The sequence below is a fragment of the Oryctolagus cuniculus genome, chromosome 4, assembly GCF_964237555.1.
Source record: "Oryctolagus cuniculus chromosome 4, mOryCun1.1, whole genome shotgun sequence".
Taxonomy (NCBI): Eukaryota; Metazoa; Chordata; class Mammalia; order Lagomorpha; family Leporidae; genus Oryctolagus; species Oryctolagus cuniculus.
In genome coordinates this window covers 98645281-98655601 of record NC_091435.1, presented here as the reverse complement: position 1 = coordinate 98655601, position 10321 = coordinate 98645281, and the positions used below count along the sequence as shown (strand labels likewise).

The 10321-nt window shown below is 38.9% G+C and overlaps 1 pseudogene; it reads left to right on the top strand.

The window, feature by feature from the left end:
* The first annotated feature begins 9122 nt into the window (after positions 1 to 9122).
* LOC127483020 (U2 spliceosomal RNA) lies at positions 9123 to 9247 on the top strand (annotated as a pseudogene).
* The last annotated feature ends 1074 nt before the right edge of the window (positions 9248 to 10321 follow it).

The window sequence follows — 10321 nt, the reverse complement described above, 5'->3', positions numbered from 1 at the left end:
TGTTAGAATTGGTAAATGAATTCAGTAAAGTTGCAGGATACAAAATCAACATACAAAAATCAATTGCATCACTATATACTAACAACAGTGTCTAATGATGAGATTATATATGTAACCCCATTTACAAATTCATTAAGAAGAATAAAATACTTAGGAATAACCCTAACCAAGGAGGTAAAATACATTGAAAACTATAAAAATGATGAAAAAGTTGGAGAAGACACAGAAAACAAAAAGATGCCCCATGTTAATGGATTAGAAAAATAAATTAATACACAGTTATTCTTAAGTGTTGAAAATTAACTGAAATGTGATCCCTGTTAAACATAAGAGTGGGAATAAGAGAGGGAAGAGATGTATAATTTGGGACATGCTCAAGCTGACTTGCCCCAAATGGTAGAGTTAGAAACATACCAGGGGATTCCAATTCAATCCCATCAAGGTGGCATGTACCAATGCCATCTCACTATTCCAAGTGATCAATTTCAGTTCACAATTGATCATAATGAAAGGACTAAGAGTCAAAGGGAGCACATAAACAAGTCTAGTACCTGCTAACACTAACCGATAGAATAAATAAAGGGGAGAGTGATCCAACATGGGAAGTGAGATACTCAGCAGACTCATAGAATGGCGGATGTCCTAAATAGCACTCTGGCCTCAGAATCAGCCCTAAAGGCATTCGGATCTGGCTGAAAAGCCCATGAGAGTATTTCAGGCATGGAAAGCCAAGACATTCTGGCAAAAAGATCTCTGTGAGTGAGATCCCAGTGGAAAGGACAGGTCTTCAAAGAAGGAGGTACCTTTCTCTGAAGGGAGGAGAGAACCTCCACTTTGACTATGACCTTGTCTAAACAAGATAAGAGTCGGAGAACTCAGAGGGCTTCCATAGCCTTGGAAACTCATGACTGGAGCATAGGGAGATTACTGATGCCATAGACAGGAGTGTCAATTGGTAAAGTCAACAACAGGAGTCACTGTGCACTTACTCCTCATGTAGGATCTCTGTCCTTAATGTGCTGTGCATTGAGATTTAATGCTATAACGAGTACTCAAACAATATATTTCACTTTGTGTTTCTATGGGGGTGCAAACTGTTGAAATCTTTACTTAATGCATACTAAACTGATCTTCTGTAAAAAAAAAAAAAAGAAATTATCAATTCCCAACTTGACTCTCACTGGGATTAAACATGACAATAGGTCTGATCTGATTTCATCATCATTTAAAAAAATCATCTATTATTTTCCACTTTATGTTTCTGTGTGGGAGCAAACTGTTGAAATCCTTACTTAATGTATACTAAGCTGATCTTCTGTATATTAAGATAATCAAAAATGAATCTTGATGTGAATGGAAGGGGAGAGGGAGTGGGAAAGGGGAGGGTTGTGAGTGGGAGGGACGGTATGGGGGGGAAGCCATTGTAATCCATAAGTCGTACTTTGGAAATTTATATTCATTAAATAAAAGTTAAAAAAAAGAAAAATAAATATTGTACTCTTCAACAAATCTATTTACAGATTCAGTGCACTATCAAAATTCCAATGATGTTTTTCATTGAAATAGAAAAAACATCTTAAAACCTGTGTCTGTGGATGGATGAATGAGTAAAGAAAATACCGTATTATATACCCACAATGAAATATTACTCAGCCTTAAATACAAAGGAAGGGAGGGTGTTGTTACAGTGGTTAAGATGCTGCTTGGTATATCCACTTTCCATATTGTAGTGCTTGGGTTCAAGTCCTGGCTCAATTCTTGCTTGCAGTTTTCCTGCTAATGTGCGCCTGGAAGGCACCAAGTGATGGCTCAAGTAGTTGGGTCCCTGCCACCCACGTGGTAGACACAGAATGAATTCCTGGCTCCTGCCTTTGGCCTGGCCCATCTCTAAATGTTGTAAGCATTTCATGAGTGAACCAGTGATTGGTTGATCTCTATCTCTGTCTCTGTCTCTGTCTCTATGTGTTTCTTTCTCTCTCTAACTTTTAAATAAAAAATTTTAAATTCTTAAAAGACAAAAAATTGCATAATAATAGTTTTTTGTGGAATATGAAAAAGTCAAACTCATAAAAGCAGAGAGTAGAATGGTGGTTCCAGGGGCCTGGAAGTGGGTGAAATGGGGAACTAGTGGTTGCAGGGTTTAAAGTTCAGTTATATCAGGTTGAAAATTTCTGGAGATTATTTATGACATGGTTACTGTAGTTCATTATGCTGTATTGTATACTTGAATTTGTTAAGAAAATAGATTGTAAGTATCCTCAATACACACACAAATGGTAACTATGTGAGATGATAGATATATTAATTAGCTTGAGTGTACTAGTTATTTAACATCATCAGTGTACTTCTAAAAGTCTATAATTTTATATGTTAAACAAGTAAACAAAGTTATCTAGTAAATTTTTTTAAACCAACTGATTAAATTCACAACACGTAGTCCACATTAACATAATTTTATTGGTTTTAAAACTTGAATAATCTAAATATAAGTTTTAGAGGATAAAATAGTTTAAATTCTTAGTTGACTTAAATTATGGATTGTATGTTACCTAAATATTTTAAAATATAAACTTAAGCATGTTTTTATGATTATGGTTCCTGTAAATGGAAAAAAATTGATAAACATAAAACTAAACTGTAAGTCAATTTAATATGCTGAAATTAATCCATTTGTTGGAAGTTGCATTTGATATTTGTTATGGGGTAGATTTCTTTGATTTTGGCTTGCTTAATTAATAATGCCATGTCATAACTTGGCTGTTTAAAAATGTCCTTTATTCATTTATGCAGCCAACTGGGATGTTATTTGGCTTCAACTAAGTACAAATAACTTACTTAATCTATCTTTTCTCTTTAGCTTGTAACAATTAAGGCAGTACAACTTAGTACCCATGTGACTGTAACACTAACACAGGCACTGAAGTCATGAGGCAAAAATTAGTTATTCCTTTGTTCATCAGTAATTTATATACCAACACTTCCATGTACTAGGTCCCATGCAGGAGTGAATAAAACAGAACAGTGTTATGTCTTCATAGAACTTATATTTTACTAGAAGTCATTATTATGGTTTAGAGTATATAGTTATATTAATTTTAGATTATTATGAAACTGCACGTATTTTTTAAGAAGTCTATGAGTCTAAATTTGGGAAATACTGACCCTTTAGTTTTCCCCTTTTACATTATGAACTTTCTAACTTGTGTAATACATTTGAAAATAGAAAAGTTTTATCGAGTCTTCAACTTTTAGAATCATTTTAATTCAGGTGTTTCATAAAGCAATTGTAGCCTGGGCCATGCTGCTCAGTGAATTCAGTTCAGGTAGCATGCTAAGTGGAAAGGCTATGTGTTCAGCAATTGGAAGACTGGGATTCTTGCCTTGTTCTGTCATTACCAGATTGTTGTGACCTTGATTTGGGCAATTAACCTTACGAAACCTCAGTTTCTTTGCCTACAAAATTGCAAGGTTGCCATGGTCATTTGTTCTTATCCTCTTTTTGAAATGTAACCCTTTGAGAACTGTTGTATGCTATGAAGACTATGCATAAAAAATGATTTATACACACAAAATTTTCTTGTAAGTTCAGAGGATTTATGAAGTCTTACCACTAAAGAGGTAACTGCTATTAATATTTTGTTATAACAAAATATTACACAGTCTCTATTTTTTAGTTACTGTTGTTGCCACATCTTAATGTATTTGTGAAAATCTGCATAAAATACTTACTTATTAAACACATTTTATATTTCATTGTATATATTTTCATTGTATATAATAGTATAGTAATGACTTATCACTAAATGTGACAGTAGATATGTTGCCTAGTATGAATTCTCCCTCTCACTGGTAATTGTATCCTGCATTTCTTTGGTAAAGCCTCTCTTAATTTGTTTTGGGTGAGGTTTTTTTCTAGCAAAGCCACAGTGATTGGGTTTAGGTAGAAATGTCATCAAATTAGAATTCAAGAAGGTATTTGTCAGAACTTCCGGAAGAAATGTTTTCATGCTTTAGGGTTGGTGGTGTTTAGAGGATAACCATTAATAGAGTCAGTTAGAGGATGAAGATAACTCTCAAATTCTTCTGAATCAAAAGATGGATTTTGGTTACAGTGTTGGAACCTGAAGATGGCCCCCATGCCTGTCTATCCTGGAGATTTTTCAGTAACTTGACCCAATACATTTTCTTTTTGTTTAACACTTTTAAATTGGGTTCTCAGACAATGACAACCTAAAGAATCTAAAATACAAACATTTAGATTACTTTTCATTTTTTGATATTATAAATAATGTTTTAGTAAATATATACACTATTAACTCATTGGAGTATCTATTTCTTTAGTGTTAATTCCTAAAAGCAAAAGTTATGATGATTCTTTTTTAAAATAAAGATTTATTTTATTTATTTGGAAGGCAGTGTTAGAGAGAGAGAAAGAGAGAGAGAGATAGTCCACTGGTTCACTCCCCAGATGGCTACTACAGCCCAGGCTGGGCCAGGCCAAAACCAGGAGCCAGTAGCCTCTTCTGGGTCTCCCATGTGGGTGCAGAGGCCCAGGGACTTGGACCATCTTCCATTGCTTTCCCAGGTGCATTAGCGTGGAGCTGGATTGAAAGTGGAGCAGCTAGGACTCAAACCATATGGCAATCATATGGGATGCAGATGTTGCAGGTGGGGCTTAACTCACTATGCTAAAACACCAGCCCCATGCTCCTTCTTCTCCTTCTTTTCCCTCTCCCTCCCCCTCCTCCCCCTCCCCCTTCTCCTCCTCCTCCTCCTCCTCCTTCTTCTTCTTCATACATATTTATTTATTTGAGTGGCAGAGTTACAGACAGAGAGAAGGAGAGACAGAGAGAGAAGTCTTCCATCTGCTGGTTCACTCCCCAAATCGCCTCAACAGCTGGAGCTGGGCTGATCTGAATCCAGGAGCCAGGAGCTTCTTTGTTTTGCGTGCAAGTGTGGGGGCCCAAGAACTTGAGTCATCTTCTACTGCCTTCCCAGACCATAAGCAGAGAGACGGTTTGGAAGAGGAGCAGCTGGGTCTCAAACCAGTGTCCATATTGGACACTGGCACTGCAGGTGGAGGCTTAACATTGTTCTTAATAATGAGACTATGTGAGTGACAGAACTAGTTCAGTTATAAATGAATGGTTTATCACTTTGGATCAAGGATAATAGTGCATTTCCCCCCCAAAGATCTAATCCATGATTATGCATTGGACTTGGTTGCCATGCTTATCTAAATGCTTTTAAACTGGAATGGTTCTCAGTCTTTTTTCTTCTTTCATTCATTGATATTTTGGGGAAGAATTTGCCTGTTATTTTGTATGGTGTCTGTCCATTGGTTTTGACTGTTATTTCCTCCTGAATGGATCCAAGGTATGAATTTTTGATAGAAAATTACACATCAGCAATGTGGTTTTCTTCTCAGTACATTATATCATAAGGTACTTGATGTCAGCTGTCCTATTATTGAAGATGCTAACCATTTTTCCCTTTGAAATTAGTAAGTGATGGCTGGGAAGATTTTCTGATGCTGTGTAATTATCCTGTTCTCATTAAAATCTTGTCCAATAGTTTTGTAGCATCCTTTTCCTAGTCTTTCCTGAATTGATTTTTTTCTCATTGTGAAATGGAATTTTCTAACTCCCCACTCATTTTACATTTAATAATTGACATTCTTCATTTAGAAAGTGCATTTCCTGGGGATGTCACAGTAATGTAGTGGGTAAAGCCACCCATAGCATAGCCACCAAATAGCACCACCCATAGTGTGGGGAGCAGCCCGGACTGGACTGAGTTACTGGAATTAAGACTTATTCTATGCATCTGCTCTCCCACAATATGGCGCTGGGAGAGAAGTAAACAGCTTCCGCACAGCTGCCTCCAGTTCAGCTAATAAACTGTAGGACTTGCTCCTGATTGGAGGAGAGCAGCGTACTCGGCGTGTGGGCAGCCGAGTTGGGATTGGCAGAGGAGGACTATAAAGGAGGAGAGAGACGGCATGCACCAGGAACATCTATGGGGAACATCTAAGGGGAACATCTAGCTGAAGGAACACCTGTGCAGCCCCCCGAGAGAGCCGGCCGGCGATGTGCCGCTCCCCTGCGGAAGTGGGGAATGTGGCCAGGGGGAACTGCCCTTCCACGGAGGTGGAAGGGATAGTAGCCAACCCGGGAAGAACCAGCAGCAAACCCGGGGAGGGCCGAGCAGACGAAAGAACAGCGCAGGGTTTAGTGTCGTTCCTCCACGAAGAGGGGGAGCGACACATAGCATAGCCACCAAAGCAACACCAGCATCCCATATGGCCACTGGTTTGAGTCCTGGCTGCCCCACTTTCAATGTGGCTCCCTGGTAATGTGCCTGGGAAAGCAGAGGAAGATGTCCCAAGTTCCTAGGTCCCTGACCAACATAGAAGACCCAGAAGAAGCTACTGGCTCCTGGTTTTGGCCTGGCCCAGCCTGGGCCATGTCAGCCATCTGGGGAGTGAACCAGCGGATAGAGGACCTCTCTCTGTCGCCATCTTTCTCTCTCTCTCTCTCTCTGTAACTCTGCCTTTCAAATAAATAAATGTGAAAAAAAAAGAAAATGAATTTCCTACTTTTTCATTTATTCACTCATGCGTTTATATTTACTATCAGTATGTACTTTTGCATTCTTTTTTTTTTTAATTTATTTATTTGAAAAGCAGAGCTAAGAGAGAGAGAGAGAGAGAGAGAGTCTCCCATTGCTGGTTTACTCCCCTGATAGCAGCAACGGCTGGAGCTGAGCCAATTTGAAGCCAGGAACCACGAGCTTCTTACAGATCTCCCATGTGGGTGCAGGGGCCCAAGGACTTGGGCCATCTTCTACTGCTTTCCCAGGCCATAGCAGAGAGCTGGATTGGAAGTAGAGCTGCTGGGACTCGAACCAGTGCCTGGATGGGATGATGGCATTGCAGGCGGCGGCTTTGCCCACTACGCCACAGAACCGGCCTCTACATTCTTATTTTCTTAAATGGATTGTAAAGTGTAATCATTATTCTTTTTCATTTAAAAAATAATATCATGGGACTGGCGCTCCCATGTGGGAAACCTGGAAAAAGTTCCTGGCTCCTGACTTCAGATTGCCCCAGCTCCGGCCATTGCAGCCATTTGGGGAGTGAACCAGCAGATGGAGGACCTCTCTCTCTCTCTCTCTCTCCCCCTCTGCCTCTGCCTCTCTGTAAATCTGCCTTTCATATAATAAATAAATAAATCTTAAAAAATATCAAAAGTTAGAATAATTAGGTATAAAGAAAAATTGGAAAAAATATATGAAGTTCCTATATACTTCTTATCTAGTTTCCTCTTATGTTAACATCTTATATGAACATGATATATTTGTCAAAACTAAGAAATTAATTTGGAATTACTATTAATTGAATTAGAGACTTTATTTGCTGTCTACTAGTTTTACCAAAAATATCCTTTTTCTACTTCAGGATTCCATCAAAGCTATCATAATACATTTAGTCAATGTGTTTCTTTAGTTTCCTCTGCTCTGTGATGGATGTTTAGTTTTTATTTATTACAATTTTGAAGGTTACTGGCTGGGTAATCAAAATTAGGTAATCAAACCCTCACTTTGGGTTTGTCTGTTATGTTATGACATTTTCTAATACTAGACCGGTGTTATAGGTTTTGGGGAAGAATACTATACTGCCTTGTACTAGGTGGTACATGTTATTAACCTGACTTATAACTGATGATATAAACTTTGATCACTTGGTTAGAGTAGTGTCTGACAGATTTCTGTGCTGAAGATTGTTATTTTCTCTTTTCCTTTCTCTATTCTTTGGAAAGTAAACAGTAAGACTAGCTCACACTCAAGGGGATTTAAATTAAACTCTACTTTTTATTTTATTCATTTATTTTTTTTTTTATGTTTGACAGGCAGATTTAGACAGTGAGAAAGAGAGAGACAGAGAGAAAGGTCTTCCTTTTCTGTTGGTTCACCCCCAAAATGGCTGCTATGGCCGGCATGCTGCGCTGATCCAAGGCCAGGAGCCAGGTGCTTCTTCCTGGTCTCTCATGCGGGTACAGGATCCAAGCACTTGGGCCATCCTCCACTGCCTTCCCGGGCCACAGCAGAGAGCTGGACTGGAAGAGGAGCCACTGGTTCAGAATCCAGTGTCCCAACCGGGACTAGAACCCGGGGTGCCGGTGCTGCAGGCTGAGGATTAGCCAAGTGAGCCACGGCGCTGGCCTAAACTCTACTTTATTTATGTATGTGAAAGTCAGAGTTACAGAAAAGGTGATGTAGAGGCAGAGAGAGAAGTCTTCCATCTGCTGGTTCACTCTCCAAATGGCCACAACAGACAGGGCTAGGCCAACAGAAGCCAGGAGCCAAGAGCTTCTCACATGGGTAGAGTGGCCCAAGCACTTGGGCCATCTTTTCCTGCTTTTCCAAGTGCATTAGCAGGGAGCTGGATTGGAAGTGGATCAGCTGGGACTTGAACCAGCACCCTTATGGGATGCTAGTGCTGCAGGCAGCAACTTAACTCTCTACACCACCATGTCAGCCCCTAAACTCTGCTCTTTTTTTTTTTTAAGATTTATTTATTTATTATTTGAAAGGCAGAGTTACACAGAGAGAGAAGGAGAGGCAGACACAGAGAGAGAAAGGTCCTCCATCTGCTGGTTCACTCCCCAAATGGCCACAATGGCTGGAGCAGGGGAGATCTGAAGTCAGGAGCCAGGGGCTTCTTCCAGGTCTCCCACATGGGTGCAAAGGCCCAAGGAGTTGGGCCAGCTTCTACTGCTCTCTCAGGCCATAGCAGAGAGCTGAATAGGAGTTGGAGCAGCTGGGACTCAAACTGGCACCGATATGGGACACTAGCAATACAGGAGATGGCTTTACCCACTATGCCATAGTGCTGCCCCCATAAGCTCCACTTCTTAAAGGGAGGAATATTCATGTATATTGTTTGGAATTCATCTGTGAGAAAAATTTGTTTCACTTCCAATTATTTGTTTATTTATTTATTAAGTCAGATATTTATATCATAATACTAGTATTTATTTTATACACATTAATACATATTAATACATTAATACATACATATTAATATTTATGTTATACTTTGAATTGTAGTACAACAGTACATCGCTTCTCGGCCTTTTGGCTAAGATCAAATGTAGTACAACAGTACATTGTTTATTTTGGTTCTTTGTATTTCATGTTGGCTTCTGAGTCTTTTTTTCTAGCCAAATACATGGAGCTGCTTTCTTATTTCTCTTTCCAATAAATATTAGAGCTTATTTCCCCAATTCTTGTTTTAATTTTATGTCAATTCTCTCTCTCTCACAACCCCCCAATTTTATATATATATATATATATATATAATTAAACATATATATATATGTTTCTTCAAAATTTGGTTTTAATTGCTAAGTGTATTAACTTTGGTTTTTTAAATTTAAGAAAATGAATACAATTACAAGTGTAGCCAAAGAGGTTAAGTAAGAAGATTGCTTTGACAATGGTGCTAGATGTTTTATGTTCATTTTCTTATTCAGTGCTTGTAGAGTAGTATTGCATTTCGTTGAATGTAAGATGCCATTGACTAAAAGACATGTTCTAATTTCAGAGATGTTAAAATGTCAGAACTGATGATACATAACATACTTAGGTATTTTATTTGCATCTTATTTTTTAAGATGAATAAATTTGAATCAGAAAGGCTGAGTTTTTTGCCCAAGAATTCATAATTAGTAGTTGGCAGATTCAGGCAACAAACCCTGATCCTTCTTCCCCCAAATCTTCCCTACCGCCTGTCATCCCTCTTTTCTTTTCCCTTGCCTCCATTCCTATATTTTCCCTTCTTTTTAAAAATATCTTTTGTCACCAGGGCTGAACATCGTCATCTGAGTTTGGCTCATCTGATTGCCTTTGTGCTTGTCAAACTGTCTCATTTCTATCCTCTCAGTCTTTTTGAAGCTCACCTTCTCAAGAACCCTTACCTAAAATGCTGGAACTCAGTTGGAGATTTCCCATTATCATGACCTCTTTAGAATAAAATATATCTCCCGGTTAAATTTGTTTATTTGAAAGGCAAAGTTACAGAGAAAGAGGGAGAGACACAGGAATTGTGTTCACAGGTTCACTCCCCATAATGGCTGCAATGGCCATGGCTGGGCTGATCTGAAGCCAGGAGCCTGGAACTCCACCCAGGTCTCCCACATGGGTAGCAGGGAGCCAATTATTTGGGTCATCTTCTGCTGCTTTCCCAGGTGAATTAGGAGGGAGCTGGATTGGAAAAGGAGTCGCTAGGACTGGAACCAGCGCTCTGATATGGGATTCT